We start from the raw sequence: 22,417 nt of genomic DNA, 5'->3' as shown, positions 1-22,417 counted from the left end.
GATAGATTTATAGATTTTATCAGCGCCGGACCAAGGGTGGAGCAAGTGCAGCGGGCGCTCTAGGTCCTAGGTTGCAAGGGGAAAATTCCATCTCGCTCCGCCTTGATTTGAGAAAAGAACAGGCGCTGAATTTAAGCTATTAAAATTTGCGTTTTTAACTTATGGTCTCGAGTATAATCTATATTGGAGTGTTTTTAAAGGTATGCTTTATATACCAAGGCGAATTTTCTAAAGATTAATTTGGAAAAACTAGTATTGATTAGTTAAAAACATGAAAAATATTTTCCTATAAAGAAAATTATAACAAACGACAATGGTTTTTCCATAAAATACATTTAAAAGTGATAAAATGAATGGCATTTGTGTGTTATTTCTTCTATAAGTGTTTTTTTCTAAATCACTAGGCATCAATATTGCAAAAACTGTGGAATATAACGAAAAATTTTACTCTTAATTTCGTCTAGTTTTAACAGAATCCACCCTCATACACTCATTTTTTTTGGGAACGTCCTTAAGTACGCAGTTCAACGGGACTCTAATTGATTTGCAATGTGATTTTCGAAGTTTTCAGCCCCAAATTTAAGAATAACATTGAATAATTTTATAATAGAACACTAATTAATGCTAAAAACGTACCCAGAGGAAATTAATGCAAATACTTCTTCAATAGTGGCATTTTATGGTAATGTAGATGTTATGATATTTGAATGTTCAACTTATTTGAATTGAACAATATTAAATAATACCTATTTAATTTAATTATTATTTATTACTCATTTTATGTGTCGAAATACTTTTTTTTTAAACAAAAATAAGTATCAAACAGTGACAATCAAATATAAATAATAAAATTATTAAAAAACAATTAATTCAATATTTTTTTTGCATTAAAAAAAAAAACAAAATTAATTACCAATAAATCAACAAAAATGTATAAGTTTAAAGATTTCTATCATGCTGTTTCGTTAATGAATATGATTAAAAAAAAAACATTATTGATTATATAATTATTATAATTATTAATTTATATTTTAATATAATTATATATTTACTATATTATTAATTGAACATTCGAAAGGTCTGATTTTAGATTAAAATTAAATAAATAAATAATGCTATTTATTTGATGATTTAACACTATTATGTAATTAAATTTTATTCGTTGTGTGCGTAGTCATGGTAGGGATAATAAAATCGATGCCAGCGCTTTAAGTGAAAAATTTTGGAGATAAAGTGGGCTGTTATGACTAATTTGCAATTCTTTACATGTTAATGATATAGAAACTGTCAAATTAAAATGATTGAAAAACACTAATTAATTAAACTTAATGCATTAAAAATTGTGAAAATAAGAAATCAAATTGTACAAATATTATTTTTCAAATGTTAATTATCGTAATTATTTATTTAAATTTGTGAAACAAGAATATTAAATTTTAAATGTAAGTTTTCAATGCAATCCACACAATTATATATGCATCCATTAATTCTATAATTAAAGTAGTGTATCGTTGTCATGGAAACGAAATTCACGCTCGGAGCGAATATGCTAAATTAGACAAAAATTATTAATTAATGTACAAATTTTTTTATATTATCAAGTAATCGTTAAATTATAATTAAATTTTAGTCTATATTTCATAAAAATTATCTTACGTTTGCAATAAAAAACTTTATTTTTAAAAAAAATTTCTTAGAAGTAATTTGCTTTTTTTAACTTGACCTAATTTCAGATTCAGAATTCAAAATTTGGTTTTACCCATATTTCCCCCATTTTCTGTTGCGTTTTTTATTTTATATTTTCCACTGGTATGGCGCCACGTTGAAATATCGGATCACTCAAAAGAGTGGCAAAAATATGAAATTAAATCAATGTCATATAATCCGCATTATTTTAATTTAAGGTTGATCGGACATTATTATCACGTTTGTCAATTAAGGTGATTTTAAACCTACATTATGGTAAAAAAGTTTTGGTTTATTGCACGGTACATACATATAAACCAAATACATGCTTTGTAGTCAAATAATGAGTTATTTTTAGTTTTACAATACCACGCAACTACAAAAATATATAATATATTGTGTGCAAGTGAGTCTTATAAATTTGATAATATAGATATCGCATTTCAATCATCAATACTCTAACTATAGTCGTCTCTGTTCATCAAATGATGGATCTTCGATGAACTCATAATTAAATTAAAATTTTGTTTTTATATCATCGACAACCTTATATTTTTATGGTATTTTTATAAAATACAAGATTGTCTGAATATTTTAGATAGATTTTTATCACACTCTCCAGATTTGTTGATATAGAAATATCCAATTGAAAAGGATAACCTATATGATTCATCATTTTTTCAGCCAACTTTTAACGATAAAATAATAATAAAAAGCTCCGTTATCTAGGAATTTTTTGTGTTTTTTTGTAAACTTTGTTAATCAAAAAATGTATTTATAAAGTTTTATTGAAATCTCTAGTTTTATTCAATATCTTTGCATATCTCCTTAAATAATTACATAAATCCGATTACTTGTGAAGTTAGATATTATCTAAATTTAAATAATTCATTCACAGATTATAACTTTGAATTCCTATCAATATAAAATGAGTGTGTATTACCCAATCAACCTTAATGTTATAATTTAAAAAATAGTTTTTTTAACAAAAAAAATATGTTAATTATGCAGGAACTAACTTAAATTCATTCATAAAAAATAAACGACCCCTCTTGCATTTAAAATTATAACATATTATTATCCAGGTCTGTCTGGCACTATTATAATATAGAACGCACACTACACACGTAAGACAGGTTGCATATTGCAGGTGCAATATAACATTTTAACAATAGAATTATTTCCGACATTTTAAATTTATTATAACACAAAAAAAAGTATGTCGTTACTACTTATATCCACTTACTGACGACGATATGCATAAACGAGAGGGTGATCATGCTTGTTTTTTTATGGTTCCGTACCAGTAATATATCAGCCTCTATCCCGAAAAATGGGTTGGGACTCTGGATCTGTACAATACTCACAAAAATTTTAAGAATCTCTCCTAAAAGACATTCATAGCCTATTCCGATAAAGTGAATACTTTTAATGACGCGTTGGGAATTTTTGGAACAGCAATTATCTTGTTACCAGGGAGTTACAGTCGAAATTAAACTCAAAAAAATCTGCCTGGTGGATCAGTGGTGTATAAACGGTGTCAAAATCCAATTTGGGTAGAAAAAAACAATCATTTAATCGTTGTTGTTCGAATTCAACGTTAATTAGAATTATCTGAGTTGGGTATTCATTTTTTTGGAGGAATTCTAACAATTAATGCGAATGGCATCCCGAACTGATTGTCCTGGCCTATCTGAGGCACAGCTCATTTTCCTGGCGATATCTACAGCGGAACCCTTACTTTGTAAACCATTCTCACGTTTGGCCGATCTATTTTTTCAACTGTGTGTTTTACTGTGTCATTCCGGACGAAAGTGAATTCTATCATGCATAGCAATATGGCATGGCATTCATGTTTTTAAAAATAATTTAAAAAAATAAATTCGTTCGTTTTTAATTTGAATCATGTACTTTATGAAGCTTGTTAAGGGTGTATGAACACGTTACCTTCAAATAGAATTGATTTTATATATTCATTTAACGAGGAGAGATGAATGGATATCTTTCATTAATTTAAGCCCAGAAAACTTCTAATACACAGTATTCGAGAATTTTTAGAAAGAAATCATAGAATAACATTATTTAACCCTCGGGCCACGTGATTTTCTTGTATGCTTCTAAATTACCCAATGTATAAAAGGGGGTAGTGTCAATCAGATGTTAAAATAGTCCTAATCCCAACTATTTAAATTCTAGGACTAATGAGTTTTGAGTTACGCGGGCTGGGTAAACTAGCTAAAATTGATTCAGGGATTCTGAAAATTATGCTTCCTTTGTTTTCTAGAAGGGCGTAATAAATGTATGTGTTTCTGTTCATTGAGGGGTTTTTGATTCTAAAAAGATAATAAATCATCGAAAAATATTTCCAATAATTACAAAAGGTAAAACGATAATTTATCTAACTTTTGTTTGATAATTTTATAAAGCTACCATGTGAATAAAGAGCTTAAAAGCTGCGAAGAATTGCGGGGTATACGTTGATTAAAATATCAAAATGTTTATATAAACCATTTATTGATTGATTTTTTGTTTCGACATTTAACAAGCTTTACTTATATAAGAGCTTTAATTGAATTAAACAAAAAACTAAGTGTATGGATAAACTTCACAATAAAAGGTTCGATAGTAGGTAAATTCTTTTCATATACTTCAGTTTTGTGGATATTGAAAGATGTATTCGAGATACTTTGAACTATAAAATCGATTTGTGATTGTTTGAAACTCATTCATATAAAAACATAGGAAATCTTATCTCGAGTATCATTTTTCCCACAGAATCGTTGCTAGCGCCTGGACTAAAACATATATATGTATATAAAGTTTAAATAAATTTTAAATAACATCTTTCTGATTTAAACAAGTTTGAAAGTTTCAAAGACGATATTGTTATAAATGAAAGACCATTTTGTTCATAAGATTTTAAATAATATAAAATTTTGTAGCACACATACATACAAAGTTTTTTGCTCAGTAAAAAGTTTTTCATATCCTGAAGAGGAAATGTTTTTGATATATACAAAGAAAGTTATATAGTTTGTATAATATTTTAAATATATTTAAGGTTTTGTTATAAAATATTTTATTATAAATAAATTCTAAAGCCTGTTTCAGAATATGGAGCTGACTTCCAGTTATAGGTACTCCCGAAATGAAATGTCCCGGTCGAATTCCTATATAAATACGTATGGTATGGTATGGTATGGTATGAGGCTAGCGGGTCATGCTCGAGCATTGCGCCTCGAAGCAATGGTTCAGAGCACCTAGCCAAGTAGACCCTTGTACTCTATCCCCGCTACGCTTTTCAGTGGCTATTATAGCCAACTGATGTACTGAAACCCAAGATTTGCCTAGCGCTGAGTTTCCTAATTTCTTCTGGTTCGATTATGGCCGGACCAAATCATTTCCTTCGCTGCTGTATGAGCACCGGGCAGTAACAGATAAATACGTATACTGGGTGTTTAATAAATCATTTCCGTTTGTACATCAATGAGTGTGAGAGAATAGATATACAATAAGCAATGTGTATAAGAAAGATAGGTATTATTATATGCCTCCTTGCGTGCTTTGGAACAGTAGCAGTAGCAATACAAGCATACAATAGTATCTTTCTTATACATATTGCTAAATGTATATGTACTCTTTCACACTCATTGATGTATTGAAGGGGCATGATTAAAAAACAGTATGTATAAAGTTATCGGCTATAAAAACATAAGTTATAACGGCATACCAATTATAGCGACCAATATTAATTTGAATTATAAGCCAACATATCGGCTATAACGTTCAACGCACTTCTATTTTGGGCCTTAATAACTTTATTTTGCAAACTTTAAATCATATAACGGTTATAGCGAAAAATTTCTGTTGAAATTACAGTCAATAAACTCAATAAAAAAATGTTCAGATCGATTAAAACGACTACCAACTAAACGACCAAAATTATTGGTTTCTTCAGTGTCATTATAACGGATTTCGATTAAAGATGAAATTTTTACGTTTCAACACACATTAGAAACATCGATGAATTTAATCTGCAACCTTTATTTCGTTGTTCTGGGTCCATGTAATATTGACCTACATATCCCAAGCATCAAAATTAACACACACAAAAAAAAACACTTGATTAATCCACTTTTGGATTGTGGGAATTAATGAAAAAACATGTACCAAATGTTTTTACATTATTCTAGGGTACTTAGGTGTTGTATACGTAAAATACAAAAAGTTAAAGGTCATTTACACATCGAACACAAATAACACACTCAATGCGATGATGTTGTTAAAAAGTGTTGGGTTGATAAGTGTGATTCTGATTCAATCATTCTTGAAACAGTGACTCAATTTTTATATATAAAAAAATTTAATCTCCGAATTACACAGTTTGGTCAAAGTCAACTGCTTTTAGGATGGCCATCGGGTGGTCAATAAAGAATACTACTTGGTTCTTTAAGCATTTGAAGCATTTGTGCAAATTGAAGGTTGGAAAAACGCTGCTACTTTTGTAAAATGACTGGCATAGAAAGTTCAATTTAGAGAAAATTTTTACAGAATTTTTAACTGTTGAATAGGCTAAGAGAGAGCATCCATTAACTTCGAGGTTCCATTCCAGCCTCTTGAAAATTCCTCCTTCACTCCCTATAGCCTACCGTAGCCTTAACTATGATGCCCTCCCGCTCGGAAGGAACTTAGTTTTTTTTATTGCCAAGTCAAGAAGACATTTTGTATTTTCTGAAGTACTGGCATTACGGCATTGTAAGAATATGGCATTCATAAAATATGAAAGTACCCAATACTTGAAATTAAATATCCATATATTGCAACTTAAACTGGAAATTATTTTCATGTACCAAAAAAATATTTTAAGAAAATTGCGTATCTTGACTGCGTTGCCCTCCCCCTCTTGACCGTGCCACGTGGATTATGGATACTGCCTTAGTGTATTAACATTAGAAATAATACCATAGATCTGCAAGGTCATCCCCCCAACGGTTGATCGCAGTAGTGAGAGATCAAATAAAGTTGGAGCGTGTGGCTGCCATCGGCTTTCTATATGAATTTCATCTACAATTTCTGTCTCTTTAATCTCTCTCACTGTGGCTAAGAACCCACTTATTGATGTGAAACATCTATAGAGCCGTACGTAAAACCGATTTCTGGCGTAGCGCCACACTATATGATGGTATATATATACAGTCTATATGCAGTAGTGTGTACAATAGATGCTGTATTTATTAGATATCTTGATAATGTTATGTCCAATACTTTTGTAACATATTTCAGTTATCATCGACCAATTGTCACAGTAATACCGTTTTCAGAGGCAACATCGAATATAACTATTACCGAAGTCACTGATTAAACGAATTAAGTAGTCACGATTTGAAATAAATTCGTAAATTTTTGTATTTAATGAAAATAAATGTTTATTCAACAAATAGTCATCGTTATCTGGAGAAAAAATCGTAATATTTTATTTGATCATTATGACATATTTAGTTCCTATCACAATCTGTTCTTTTCTGCAAATTACTTTTACAAAATAATGTCGATGTTTCACATCTGCCAGGCGTCCCGTGACGGCTCACATTTCTTTTGTGTCTCCAGTGTCTATACAGCTCTATGATGTTATTTCTATGGTATTATTAGAGTGAATGCATAGACTTGTTAGCTTCGTTTAAATTTCTTTGAATATGCAGATATTTGATAATGTATTTTTATGATTCAATTACTGAATCAAACTTATCCAATGCACCACTTTTACTCTTAATGATTTTAATCAACACAAAATAAACTCTCCAAAACCAAACGAATTAAAGAACATAATTAACTCATTCGCAGTTCTATGTGATATAATGTGAGTACAGTGAGTACCATTCATGTTTTTAATTACAGTTTTTATAATAAATTATCTGCACAACAATATAAAAACAACAACAAATAACAAACAGTAATAGACTTGGAGACAATGTCACAAAATTTAATGTCATAAGTAACAGGTGTAGTAGTGTTTGACAGTCGTTTGAGAACGAGTGGAATTTTGAGAGGTGGTTGTCAAGATCGCACCTAACAAGTTTTTTCTCTAGGAAAAATTCTGCGAAAATTTTTACTGTCGAAGATTTCTTTCTTAAAATTCTGGCATTGCCAATTCGATTACTAGTCAAGCTTAAAGCTGTCTACATTTAATTACCTACTCTTTTAAAAAATCGAAAAAATTCGCAAAAATCAATTTCGTTCTTGTTCTCTTCATAATATGGTTTTAGACTAATTTAAACCAGGCGAAAACGATACTGCTAGCTAAAATTCGATAAAAATTTATTCTTTATCAGATATTGGCTCCACAGCCTTCGAATTCGAAATCCAAATAATTAAATTACGAAATATCTCCAAATACATATGAAGCTCGTATGTTTAAATGAACGCGATTTTCGTTATTTTTGGGTCAAACCTAAGAAAATGATTTTCATCCAAATTAGAACCAATAAATTTTTTTCGATTATTCGGAAATGTTTTAAGGTACCTTACCCTTTAAAAAAATCGGGAAAATTTTGTTGTCTTCAATTTCGATAAAACTCATATTATAAGGTAATTTTGACCCATAATTTACAAAAATCGTATTTATATAACGGTTAGCCAACTAGTTTTGGAGATATCGGGCCAAAATATGAGAAAATGTGTGATATTTCTAAAACTATGCTTCGAATCATCAAATCCTATTCTCTTCATACTATGGTTACTACTAATTTAAACCAGACGAAAACGATGCTAGCTAAAATTCGATAAAATTTATGGTTTACCAGATATTGGCTCCACAGACCTCGAATTCGAAATCCAAATTATTAAAATACGAAATATCTTCAAATATTGGGTCAAAATTAAGAAAAAATACGATTATATATATTATTTTATTTCTTAGTTGTATTTTAAATTGTAGATTTCATTTTCAAAGACTTATTTTTTGAACAAATGTAAATTGATATGGTTCCCATTCTGGCATCTAAATTCTGCGACCATTATTTTCCAACATCTCCACGTCTATTAATGTTTTTATGTAATGATATCGATCGATGCAATTATTTCAGTTACGATTGTTATTTATTTGTATTTTTATTAAAGTGTAGGGGATATGTGGGAGGATAGGAATAGGGGAATTGAAACATTTATATTATCTTCGATATGTAATGAATGCTTTGTTCTAGCTATCATGTTGCGTGTTTTATAAAATGAGTGTTAATTGTTATGAGGTTTCCATTGTATGTGTAATGTAGAAAAGAATTCCGTAAAATATGTAGATCGCATTAGTGCAGAATTTACAAGAAAAAATATTTAAAAAATGTAAAAATTTATTTATTATCTTCGTAAAATTTAACTCGAATATTTGATTGATTTGATGATTTGCGGGCGATCAAGTTGCTCCTCATAGAGGATATCTCAAAAAAGACCAATTTTAGATGGAGAGAGGAACGCACTTGTGGTACTACAAGACAGATATGGTCTGAGTACAATCGTATGCGTTCCGAAAATCATATATCACTTCCAAAGGAATCTGTTTGCAAAGTTGTTGCGGCTATTACATGGCCCTGGTTGGACGGCAGGTATGCTGAACACCTGGGCCTAGCAGTGTATCACGACTACTGCAGGAACTGACACAGTGGTAAGGAGGAGGAGACATTGTCCCATCTTCTCTGTCACTGTCCAGCTCTTGCCATAAGGAAATGGATTTACTTGAGCCATCCTCTCATTGACGATCTCTCCGACCTAAAGTCCGTCAACGTCAAAACTCTCCTACTGTTCTTAAACAGCTATAAATGGTTCATGGAGTATTGGCCGGGTATGGGCCAACCTTTTTTTGGTATCACAACGGACCCTATGATCTAAGTGTGTCCTACTCCAGGACAGTCACTCTAACCTTACCGCACCTACGTAATTTCCTGGATGACACAAAGAAAATAATTTGCAGTTTCCAAAAAATCAAGTTTCCTTAGGATTTCATCTTTAAATCGTGTATATGCATTCTCATTAATGCTCATTCTCAAGTAGCCAAACGTTTAGGTAAAATTTACTGTAGTTGAAAAAAACCTACCTTTAAAATGTCACCACCTACGCGTGTTTAAAACCGAAAACAAAAAGAAAACCGAAACAAAATTGAAATTAATTTTTAAAATATCACAGAAGACAGAGCGCATTAGTTTTTTTTGATCCTGATATATAAATTAAAATAAAGGAAATCCCCTTAAGGATAATGCTAAAACTTCCTACATTATTGTATAAGTATAATATAACAAAAAAAAAACTTAATGTACCGTTTTGTATCAAAGATTATTATTATTTATATTTTTTTGATAATAAATAATGTCTTGTTTATGAAATGTCAAAAGAGTGAACCGAAAAGTTTAAGAATTAAAAAAAGAGAGGTGGAATGAAAAAGAGAACAAAAAAATTGAATACTTAGTTAAAAGATATTAATTTATACATAGTGTTTAATTAAAAAACTCATTCAGTGCTCAATAACGCTTAATTTTATCGTTAATATCAAGACGGTGACAATTGATGCCTCAAATAGAGCTTCTACTGAAAACGACGTCGAATGCCATCGAGGTGGTAGCGATTGTTTATTATATAGCTGTGTTTTTTTGTATATCTATTTATTCATTCTTTACATTCAATTCAATCACCATTTAAAACTGTATTCAATAATAATATGACCACAGAGATAAGAATTTGGGGAATCCTCTAAACAGAATTCTATTGCAAAAAGCAAAGAAACTAAGTAGGGCACTAGAAATACGAAGTCAAGGCTTCTAAGATGCATTTTACAATATCCAAGGAAACGACAAGCGGTAGTAAATGGGTAGCAGAAACACGGGCGGAAAATGAAAGTTTCTTGAAAATCAAACTGTACACACTTACAAAGTTTTTGTTATTAATCCTTATTATTAAACTTTTGTATATAAATTTTCATCGTATTTTCTTTATTTAATGTGTCTTGTACTATTATCATTTTCTTATCATATTTATTCTTCATTGGATACGGTCCTGGCGGTGTTTAAGTAAAGTCGTGTTTCTAACAGCTCCGAAATTATTTTCAAAAACTTGGAGTATTTCGAGCTGGTGTGAGTGTTACAAGTTTTTGTATGTTAAATAAACAGTGCAATACTATTTTCATAAATTTTTCGAATCATTTAAATAGTTTTTGTGGTGTATAGGCTGATAAACAGACATATAACCTCCGAGAAGTTGATTCGGGTGTCATTTTTGTTTACGTGTTAGTACCTTATTGTGTTTGTCAAATGTGATTTGAGCAGGGTCGAACTCAAAATTTTGAGGTTTTTTTTATTAATGTTGGAAGTGCTTGTGAAATGTTAATTTAATTGTTGATTTTTAAAGTATTATACTCTTTTACGTTATAAATAATATATAAACTCAAAAAAAAAAAGCAAAAAAAAAACTGAGAATTTTTTATTAATGTTGATAGTGCTGGTGAAATGTTAATTAGATTGTTGATTTTTAAAGTTTTATAGTTTTCTACGTTATAAATAATATATGATTTGTTAATTTTAAAAATATCACAGATTATTATTTAAGCAAAAGCCTAAAATCGAATAAGTATAAAAACTCTTCTATTTGGAATTTTTTTGGTTTTTTTAAATATCTGTTAACCGCTGGAGTGGTTCAGAGATCGTTAATTCCGAAAATTTTACAGTTCCCAGAGTGTTAAAGTTGATAATTTACTGATTGTTTGAAATTTAAGGAAAATTAAGTGATAATTGTTGAAACTATAAGTTTATTCTATAAGAACGAAATTGAGATGTCGGATAGCGAAGATTTCACATCTGGAGACAAAAAAAGATTAAGGGAGCAAGATGGCGGATCAGTTTTCAAGAGAAGTAAAAAAGTGTTGCGCTCACCCGCAACAAATCGTAATGAGGATGACATAAGCACACAGGAGATGTTAAAGATAATGTTATCTGAGATAAAGGAGATAAGGAGAGAAAACAAAGAATATAGAGAGAAAATGGAAAAGTTAGAAACGGAAGTGAAAGAGTTGAAAACAGAATTAATAGAAACTCGACATAAAATGGTAAAAGTTGAAAATAAATTAGAGCAATATGAAAAAGAAAAACGCAAAGAAAACATTATTATAAAGGGTCTTAAGCTCAACTCAGATAACGGTTCTCAGATAACGGAAGGCATAAAAAATTTCATCAAACAAAATCTTCAAGTCGATGTCGAAATAGCATCCGCCCACAGATTAAATGATGTGGTCTCTGTTGTGCAAATGGCTACCTTCGAATCAAAAATAAAAGTGATGGAAAATAAAAATAAGCTACGTAGTTATGCCGGGGGAAAGGTTTATATCGAAAATGATTTAACGGTGAAGGAACGAGGAATCCAGAAACAAATACGAGATGTTGCCAGAAATGAAAGACAAAAGGGAAATATTGCTAAAGTAGGATTTAACAAACTAATTATAAATGGCATAAAGTGGGTATGGAACAGAGAGATGGACACCCTTGAAATAGAAAACGCAGCTCCAAAAAAGTAGGAAATGTAAAATGCACAGACCAAACGATAACGAATATGGCAAGAAAAAATACAACGAATGAAAACATAGTAAACAGAAATAAAAAATTAAGGAGTAAGCAACATGGAAACAAAAAAATGTTAGTGGCATCATATAACGTAAGAGGGACTTTTGCTGAAGGTGAATTACAGAATCTAACCAGAATAATGAAGGAGTACAAAATAGACATTATGGCAATGCAGGAAACTAAACAAAAAGGTAATAGCACAAGTCAGATCGGCGATTACATATTTTTTAATAGTGGCGATGAGAATAGAATGTTTGGCACAGGTTTCCTATTAGGATCTAAAATGAAGAACACAGTGGTTGATTTTAAGCCGATATCTGGCAGAATATGCATGCTACGAATCAGAAGCAAGTATAGAAAAATCAGCTTCATTAACATTCATGCTCCATCAGAAGACAAAAGCGAAGAAATTAAAGATGAATTTTATGGAAAAATAGATAGTCTATATAAAACCATTCCCAGTTATGATTTAAAGATAATGCTAGGTGATTTCAACGCCAAAATAGGAAAAGAGGATATATATAAGCCAGTAATAGGCAACCATAGCAAACACAACGAAACAAATGAGAACGGAAGAAAGCTGATCGAGCTGGCTATGGAAAACGAGATGAAAATTGTAACAACATTTTTCCAACATAAAGATATTCACAAGGGCACATGGATAATACCGGGTACTGGAGAGACAAACCAGATAGACCATATCCTAATTGAAAATAAGCATTTCACAACCATTACCGACGCTAGGAGTTATAGAGGAGCTGATGCTAACACTGACCACATAATGATAGCAGCAAAATTGAGAATTCAGAAACCGAAGACAGTCAACAAAACTGTAACAAAAAGAATAAAATTCAACTCGGAGCAACTGAAAAACGAAAATAAGATAACTGAATTCCAAGAGGTAATTAATGAAAATTTACAATGTTATGATGAAGTCCTTAGTATTAATCAAGACTGGGAATATCTAGAAGGAATATTGGAGATGGCAGGGACTACCTTACAAGGCCAGGCAAAGGTAAATAGGAGATCTTGGTTCGATGAAGAATGCGAAGCTGCAATAATAGCCAGAAAAGCTAGTAGAACAAAATGGTTGAGCAACAAAACAATAGAAAACGAAGAAAAGTACAAGTTTTTAAAGAAAACAGCGAAGAATCTATGCAGACAAAGAAAAAGATTGTTTCTACAGAAGAAAATAATAGATATTGAAGACCATTTTTCAAAAAACCAGTCGAGAGAATTCTTCCTAGGTGTGAAAAGTTTAAATGAAACCACACAAAGGAACCCAGTTTTTATCAGAAACGAGGATGGGGAGCTCATTGGTGAAATTCATCAAAAGTTAAATCGCTGGGAAAGATATTTCTCAAGCATCCTCAATAATAAGGAAGATTACATTGAACAACAAGTCCATATAAGGGATCATCAGGATTCGCAAGAAATTCCCAGCTTTATGGAAATCAAAAACATTATTGCGAAACTAAAAAATAACAAGTCCCCAGGAGAAAATGGAATAACGGCAGAAATGCTTAAAGAGGGAGGTGATCAAATGCATAATAAGATTTATGAACTTATATGTGAGGTGTGGAAGCAGGAAAAAATGCCTACGAGATGGAATAGTGCGCTGCTATTACCTTTATTTAAAAAAGGTGACCGATCAATATGTGATAATTACAGGGGAATCGCACTGCTAGACATAACATATAAAATATTGGCTATAACAATAAAAAATAGGCTTGAAAATGTCATTGAAAATGTAATAGGGGATTATCAGTGTGGTTTTCGTAGAAATAGGTCAACTATTGATCAAATTTTTACTGTCAAGCAGATCCAAGACAGCAGTTACGCGCAAAATCTACCGCTTCACATGCTGTTCATTGATTTTAAGCAGGCATATGACTCACTGAACAGAAGTAAGCTATACAAGGCAATGGATGAGTTGAGATTACCACCAAAATTGATAAGGCTTGTGAAAATGACGCTTAACGAAACAAAAAATAAAATTACGGTTGATGGCTACACCTCAAATGGATTCGACGTCAAAAAAGGGCTGAGGCAAGGAGACCCACTATCCACTACACTGTTCAACATACTCCTAGAATCTGTGATCAGAGAGAGCGGAATAAATGCATGCGGAACAATATACGACCACCTAAACCAATGCCTAGCTTATGCAGATGACATCACAATCCTTACAAGAACAAAGGAAAACCTTCTTGTGGCTTTTAAAAATCTTGAACGGGCAGCAAAATCGAAAGGGTTAATGATAAATGAAAATAAATCTAAATACATGAAACTTCGATCGTCAAGCACCCCATCGAATACGGAACAAGTACTTACAGTTAAAGTAAGCGACGATACGGTTTATAAGTTCGAAGAAGTTCAAAGGTTTAACTATTTAGGTGTTACTTTATGCAACCAATGTAACGAAACTCCAGAAATACAAGAAAGAATCGCCAAAGGTTCAAGAAGTGTTGGAGCCCTAAGAAAATTTTTCTTTTCCAAAAATTTATCTAAGAGTACAAAAATTAGGGTTTATAAATCCATTATTCGGCCAACAGTTATGTATGGTTCCGAGTTATGGAAATTAAACCAAAAAGAAAAGAACACCCTGAAAATATGGGAAAGAAAAATATTAAGAACAATTTTTGGAGGCAAGAAAGTGATGAATTTGTGGGAAAGAAGACCAAACCAGGAACTTTACGAACTCTATAAAGAACCGTGTATTACAAACGCCATTAGAGCGCAGAGATTGAGATGGTTGGGACATGTATTTAGATTACCATTGGATAGAGCAGCAAGGCAGGTGTTAGTCAGAGGAAACTCAGGAAGAAGAAAGAGAGGCAGGCCCAGAAACACGTGGTTAAAATCAGCAGAAGAAGATTTGGAAGAGCTAGGAATCCATAATTGGAAACAAGCAGCTGAGAACAGAATCAGATGGAGACAAATCTGCTCAAAAGCAAAAAATCTTAAATGTTAAAAAAAAAAAAAAAAAAAGAAAAGTTAAATTTTTAAAGTTTATAGTGTGTTACGTGTCTGTTAAAGTTTACATATTGTTATGGTTTAAAAGTTTATAGTTTATCGTTTGTTATTTTGTTAAAAGTTAAAAATTTATAGTTTATCTTTTGTTGTCTAAGTTATAATCCTTTTCATGCAAAAGTGTGAGATGGTTGTTTTTTTTGAAAGTCTCTTACGCCACATAGTCATAAGTGTTAAAGTTTTCATTGTTTTTTAACTTCTGTGGACTGGTAGTTAATTAAAACCAAAATACGTGAAAAATTTATAAAATTTGTGATTTGTTAAGTGGCTGCACTGTATCATGTTATGTTAACGAATTGTATGAGTGTAATTTTTATGGTTACGTAAACGTTTTGATACAACGTGAATATACGTTTATTTAACATAAATACTACGAAAAGAAGCAGAGGGAGACTAAGTCTCCACAAAAGCCATGGGCCTACTAGGCCTGTAGTGCTGCTATATATATTATTTATTCTTCTTCCCAGTTCATTATTTTCAAGAGAATACAAGATGCTGATATAAACACTCTTTTATTTAAAACTTTCTTTCTGATATTAAACACAGGTGATAATTGGTATAAATAGCAATTTTTTAATTCTGTAAACCAAATTCAGGTAAATATTTTAATAGAAAATACAGGGTGAGAAAAAATACCTGGACAAACGCTTCAAAATTGACGAATTTGAAATTATAAAAAAATATAACTAGCGAAAAACTGGCATCACAGCTGAAAAAAATGAGCCAAAATTAGTGGGTTTTCGAAAAAAATTCCAATAAGATCGGATTAAATTTGCCTGTGTTATCAAAAAACTCGAATTTATTAACTTTGTGACGTCATCAGAATCAAAAAAATTTAATTTTGCTCTATCATATTCAAATTTTATCCAATTTTGATAAACCAGGTTTGTAATCCTACTAAGTTTGGGACATAATTTTCAAATTTGAGATCAAAATTAACCTAGCTCTAATAGGCTTCAAGAATGTGGATACTTTATCCCGGAATTAGGCACATTAGTGATAGTTAGCGAAAAACTGACATCACAGCTGAAAAGAATGACCCAAAATTAGTGGGTTTCAAAAAAAATTCCAATAAGATTGAATTAAATTTGCCTGTGTTATGAAAAAAATCGAATTTTTTAACTTTATGACGTCATCAGAATCCAAAAAATTTAATTTTGCTCTGTCACATTCAAATTTTATCCAATTTGGATAAATCAAGTATGTAATCCTACTAAATTTGGGTCATACTTTTCAAATTTATGATCAAAATTAACTTAGCTCTAATAGGTTTCAAGAATGTGGATACCTGGTCCCGAAATTAAGCACATAAGTGATGGCTAGGGAAAAACTGACATCACAGCTGAAAAGAATGACCCAAAATTAGTTGGTTTCATAAAAAATTCCAATAAGATCGGATCAAATTTGCCTGTATTAACAAAAAAGTTGAACTTTTTAACTTTATGACATCATCAGAATCTAAAAAATTTAATTTTGCTCTATCTCATCCAAATTTTATCCAATTGTGATAAATCAAGTATGTAATCCTTCTATATTTTGGTCATACTTTTTCTACTCTAATAACACTATCCTTTCCTATTTACACTTAATGTACTACACTGAGGTAAAAAGAACAAAAATAAATAAAATTGTGACATATTTTTATTTTAAAATTGATACCCACATATCGTTTATGTATTCAATACAAAGTTTTTATCTAAATTAGTTTTTTGATAACACATAATTTTTATTAAATATTTATACCACTATAAAATATATGTAAACATCATGTGTAATATGTTACTGCATGTAACACATTTGTGTATCTCAAAACTTGAAAAGTTCAAAAGAAAACGCAAGAATTCATGAGTCATATATCCAAAGATGATGACAGATAAAAGTGCCCGATTTTTCGGCTTCTATTTCAAAATATTCGTTTTAAATTTGTTTAAAGAGCCATGATTTTATCAGCTTTACCCCGTTTACTGAATGGATTTTATGATAGATACTTAGTAAAGGAAAACCACAGGCATAAAAGCGAAGTATTTTCAAAATGTTCTGCTAGTCGAAAGGAAGGAAAAGGATACTTCAAGCCCTGCAAAAAATAGTTTATTTTGACTCTTTTAAATTGTATCAAGTTATTTAAAAATTTAAAAAACAAGTTAAATCACGTTGATACTTTGTTTAAAATGGTGCAATTATAGTCTACTCTACTCTAAAGTTAAATATGGTGGGAGCGCAAATAACTTCTCCCATCAGCTTACATGAAACACTCTGTATTTAAAGTAAAGTTGTAAGATTACAGGTGTTTTTATTAAGTGAAATTTAAGTAAGTTATTGTAAATATTTATTATTTATAGTATACCTTAAATTTTAGTTTTAAATAGTACGAAACGATTATGGGACTGTGTTATCATTTATTTGGCTTTGCTTGGCTGCATTTTACATGTTGTTGGCGTATAAAAATAAACAACGATTGGCAGAAAGAACGATTATATTTGCAATAACAAAATTCGACTCTAGTTTCAATTGCATTGGAAAATTTTGTTGGAACACACAATTTCAACAACAAAAATTTATGCAGTGAAAATTGTTTATCGAGACATTATTTATTTTTTTTTTAGTACAATGAAACAATTTTCTGGGTGATAAAAGAAGCGAAAAATAACTGTGATAAAACATTGATATTTGAAAAAGAATCTAATTTCATGGCCCAAAATTGTTCAATAATAGTACCCAGTCGAGCATTTTAAAGAACCATTCGATCGTTAATCACATATTTGGTAGCATTACATAATTCCAGGTCATATATAAATCTATTCAAAATGCCTAAGGCTTTAAATGCTCCTCAAAAGAGATACTACTTTTAACAAATCCGGGTCAAACATATACTTTGCCTTAAGGCTTTTTATGTTTAAATTTACTATCTACAAGTTTTTTCTATGATACAGCCTTAAGCATTTTATTTGTAAAGTGTGACGTTACAGTCTAAATCAAATTAACGACGCCCAAATTAATTTTGATTGAAACTCAAAAAGTCAGCGCTCATTTGGATTGGAATCTATCTTCGTAAATATATCAGGTTTCAAGTGTTCTTTTTAAAGGTTCCAAAATTAATGTATTTGGGTCAAATTGTGTTTAAATTTAACGAATGTGACATTGAAAATATAATCGAGGGTCATTATTTTGCAAAAGATGGCCTCAAAATTTTATCAAACTATTTTTAAATAAAACCTTTCAAATATTATGAATAATTGAATAAATTAGCGTAAAGGTTATTCATCCTCATTAAAATTTGAAATCGAACCGGTAAATTCCAAACTTTTAAATAATTTGATCACTTTTCCAAAGATAAAAATCCTGTATCAAAACTCAAAATTCTAATAGGATTAGAAAACGCTATTTACTGACGTCATTACCCAAACATGATATTTCAGAACAAGGAAAATCTGTGATGGCTCTAGGGTGGTCGAGTGTTATCACCACTTCTGAAAACCGGAAATAAACCAGACTTAAATACTTGAAAGAAAACGCTGAAAACGTTAATAATTTCCCAATTTTTAATTTTCAAGAGGATTTGAATAATTTTTTTGGTTGTCTAATTTATAATTAAGGCGTCAATCTGTCTCAGCACCACGACACTAGTTAGCCTATCTTCGTACAAATCAATGTAGATCGGGAGCTACCCCTGGGGAAAATGATTTCTAATCCCCTTCTCAATCATTTTAAAATCAAAGTCTCTTAAACTCTTAAAATTTTAAAAATTTTACTGACGACAATTGCAGTTTTTATTAAGTTTATTTCAAATCCCTCCTACAATTCAAAGCGTGGCTTAATCTAAAATTTCAAGTTTGCTTGAAATTTATCTTCCTATTATTTCGACCATAAGAGAATCAGTTGTGGCGCTAAAGTGATCAAGTGACGTCCCCTCTCTTTGAAAGGAAGCGTTGAACACTGACTTACAAATTAAACCGCCAAGACGCGAATGGACTTAATTCGGAATAAGTTAATGATATCGGGTGACAGATTTACCCCACAGGAGAGAATTATTCCTTACTATCCCTCTTTCTAATCATCTGAAATTCTGGTCAAATAAAAATTGATGATCTAAAATTTCTTTTAATTACATTTCTAAATCAAAGCTACTAACGACATTTTTCATAGTTTCTCAAGTTTATTTCAAACCGATCGTACAATTTACAGCGTGATGTTTTCTAAATCTTCAAGTTTGAAATGAAATCTCTTTTTTAAATTATGAATCTACGAATTTATTTGGCTACGAAAGAAAATTTCATGATTTTCAATCAACATATTTCACTAGCAAGGCACTAGCCATGTTATTTTGATCCAAAACTCCAAAAAAATAAAAAATCCAAGCTTATATATTTTGAATCTATCTTGAAAAAAGTAGTATGACGTTGCAATATCTCTTTGGCCTAAAAAAATTTCATGGTTTTCAAGTTAAAATAAATTCCATAAAAGTTAATAAAATTTCGTTTTAAGCCACGTTTTCAATATCACAAAAATATATTTTTAATAAATAAATATATATTTTTTATAAAAGCGATTATGATTATTATAACTTTTAGTGTGTGTATATTAACTTTTATAACTGTACCTTGGAAATACAGGTTCGTAGCCGTGTATACACACTATAAGGTAGTTTTTTTTTATTTCTGTTTTGCTTCTCTACATATACACCTCTCTCTCTCAAACACTAATATCATTCAATAAACACTAAACAAAGATAACCTCTTTTACTACACACATTTAAACACACATATTTTTATTGAATACACACAGAAACACTAAGCCAACAAAACACTTCTTCGCCGCTTCCAAAACTTCCAAATTCCACAAAAAATATGGCACTTCAAAAAAAACACACTTCACTTGATATAAAATCCTTGGAGTTTTTCGTCCTTCGTCGAACCGCACGTCTAATGCCGCACAATTTTACATATGGATGATTTTCCGCATGAAAATGGAAAATTTTTGGTGTGTGGAAAACTTTGTATGTGTGGAAAACACACGTCACTATATACTATATAAAATGTTTTGGTAATTGTGTGATTGGTCTTAGTTACCCGATGACATGGCGTAAACTGAATAGGTAATACTTAAATATGATCGAAGTTACCTGTATAAAATTATAGGTATGTTGTGTGTGCTATAGCCGTAGTCGTCCCCGTGTATGTTTGTATGTATATAAGACTCATTCGCTCGCGGACTATACAGACCACATATACACGAGTTAATATTGTAATATTATTTTATAGCGGGTGTATAGCGAGTTGTGCGTTATTATCAATTATTGTTGGTAATCAAACTTGTTTTGTCTTGGTATTCGCCAGTCGCTTGTATTTAGTGTCCGACCGAAGCTTCGGCTTGGGCTTCGGCCACCTTCGGCCAAACCTTCGCCTTCGACCTGATTTCCTGAAGGTTTGGCAGCAGGTTCCTAGTAAACGTCGGAATTGAACGAAATGTTACGAATGAATGCCTCAAGATAAGTTCGTACGCGCATAAACTTTGCTTAGTGTCACTGTTTCGTGTTGTTATTCTAGAACTTCTAGAGATCATAATCTCTAGAACAACTTCTAGAGATCAACTTTAATATTAAAGTTTTAAAATCATGCTTTTGAACCTTCGGCTTGGCTTCGGTCGAAGGTTGTGGCGATAACCGATTAATCGGCTTCGGCCAAAAATCGACCTTCATTCAGACACTACTTGTATTGCTAAATGGTAGATAATGAACCTACAAATCATGCCGCACTATGTCAAAATTAGACTTTTCGTTGCAAAAGTACTTTTTGAAGTTTAAAATAACGTGTGGATCTTAGGGAGGCACAAATGGACCATTGGACCATAGAATAAACATAAAAAAATTATTGTTAAAATTCTGAAACTGATCAAAAATTCCACTCTTTCCTGTTCCTTCTAAAGTTTCAGCCAATTTTTATGTATTTCGAAATGCAATTATTTGATAATCAAGGTTCGCTTATAAACAAATTGGAATGAAAATGTCTCCTTTCCTAGACAAGCCCTTATCCTGAAATAATGGCATACTGTCTCTGTCCAGATGGGTCCGGAAGGGTGAACAAAATGATTTTGATTCGATCATCTTTCTGTTAGAATAACAAAAATGTGGATATCTTTCAATTTGAAACTTGGGGGGTACAAGATTTTCTGAATTCCTTGAAAATGTACTCCCCGTTTCAATATTGATTTTACCAGTTATTTGAGCATGGGAAATTTTAAAGAAAGTGGAGTAAGAACAGGATTCCAAACGAGATCTTAAAACTCCATTTTCGGGGTTGGTTTAGGAATAAATATGGAAATTGTTGTTATTTTTGGTCTGACACTGACCAGTCACTTCCTCTAAAATTTCATACAATATTTTATTATGTATTGTGATTCTGAAATGATTGAGAATTATCCGAGTATGCCACAATAGTTTTTTGGATGCAAGTGTCGTCCAGGTCGAAATCCCGATCTATTTTTGGACTAAGAACTGGTTTAACTGCGCTTCTGTAAACTTTCAGCCAAGAGTGAAGAGCTAACATAGTTTTTTTATTATCAAGTCCAGAAGACATTTATTTTTTTTCTGAAACACTGGCATTACTGGTGTTAAAAAAATATATCAAGAAAATTACACAGCTTGATTTCATTGCCACCCTCCCTCCGACGTAGTTCAGCGTAGCTTTTGAACTAATCTTCTCCCTCTCTCTTGACCTGGCCGTGGTTTATGAATGTTCACCAACATACAATCTCTTCTCAGCTTGAAAATAAAACTTATAAAACAAGAGTCTCAATGACACACCCGGTATATTTCATATATATGCTTATTATAATATGATTTAGTGTTATCTTTGTTTAATTATACAGTGTTCTTTGTTCTTAATATTAAATATTGTTGTAATATAAAAAAATTTTTTTTTCAAATATTAATTTTTATTTATAATGTTTAAATTATTAGATACATTTTGTTATAAGAAAATATATAAAGCGGTTTTTCCCCCGCGATTATTCAGGTAATTTGGTCTTATATACCTATGACCTTGATAGTAGAAGGAATGTGGAAAGTATATGTAGGAAAAAATTTCACGATATTTGAATTATATTAGTTT

At 31.1% G+C, this 22,417-nt stretch overlaps 1 protein-coding gene across 2 annotated transcripts in view; it reads right to left on the bottom strand.

Moving 5' to 3' along the window:
* Positions 1-22,417, bottom strand: part of LOC123298997 (protein PALS1) — a 121,569-nt gene that overhangs the window by 59,328 nt on the left and 39,824 nt on the right. Inside the window, exon 1 of one of the 2 annotated variants that reach the window (XM_044881104.1) lies at positions 19,909-20,379. The exons of the other annotated variant lie outside the window; for it this stretch is intronic. The gene's annotated coding sequence lies outside the window, so the exon portion shown is untranslated. Of the gene's footprint in view, positions 1-19,908; positions 20,380-22,417 lie in introns of those variants that run through there. 2 annotated transcript variants of the gene reach the window in all.

Source organism: Chrysoperla carnea, chromosome 4 (genome assembly GCF_905475395.1).
Source record: "Chrysoperla carnea chromosome 4, inChrCarn1.1, whole genome shotgun sequence".
Lineage (NCBI taxonomy): Eukaryota > Metazoa > Arthropoda > Insecta > Neuroptera > Chrysopidae > Chrysoperla > Chrysoperla carnea.
Note: the sequence above shows the minus strand (reverse complement) of the source record. Positions and strands in the feature narration are given on the sequence as shown.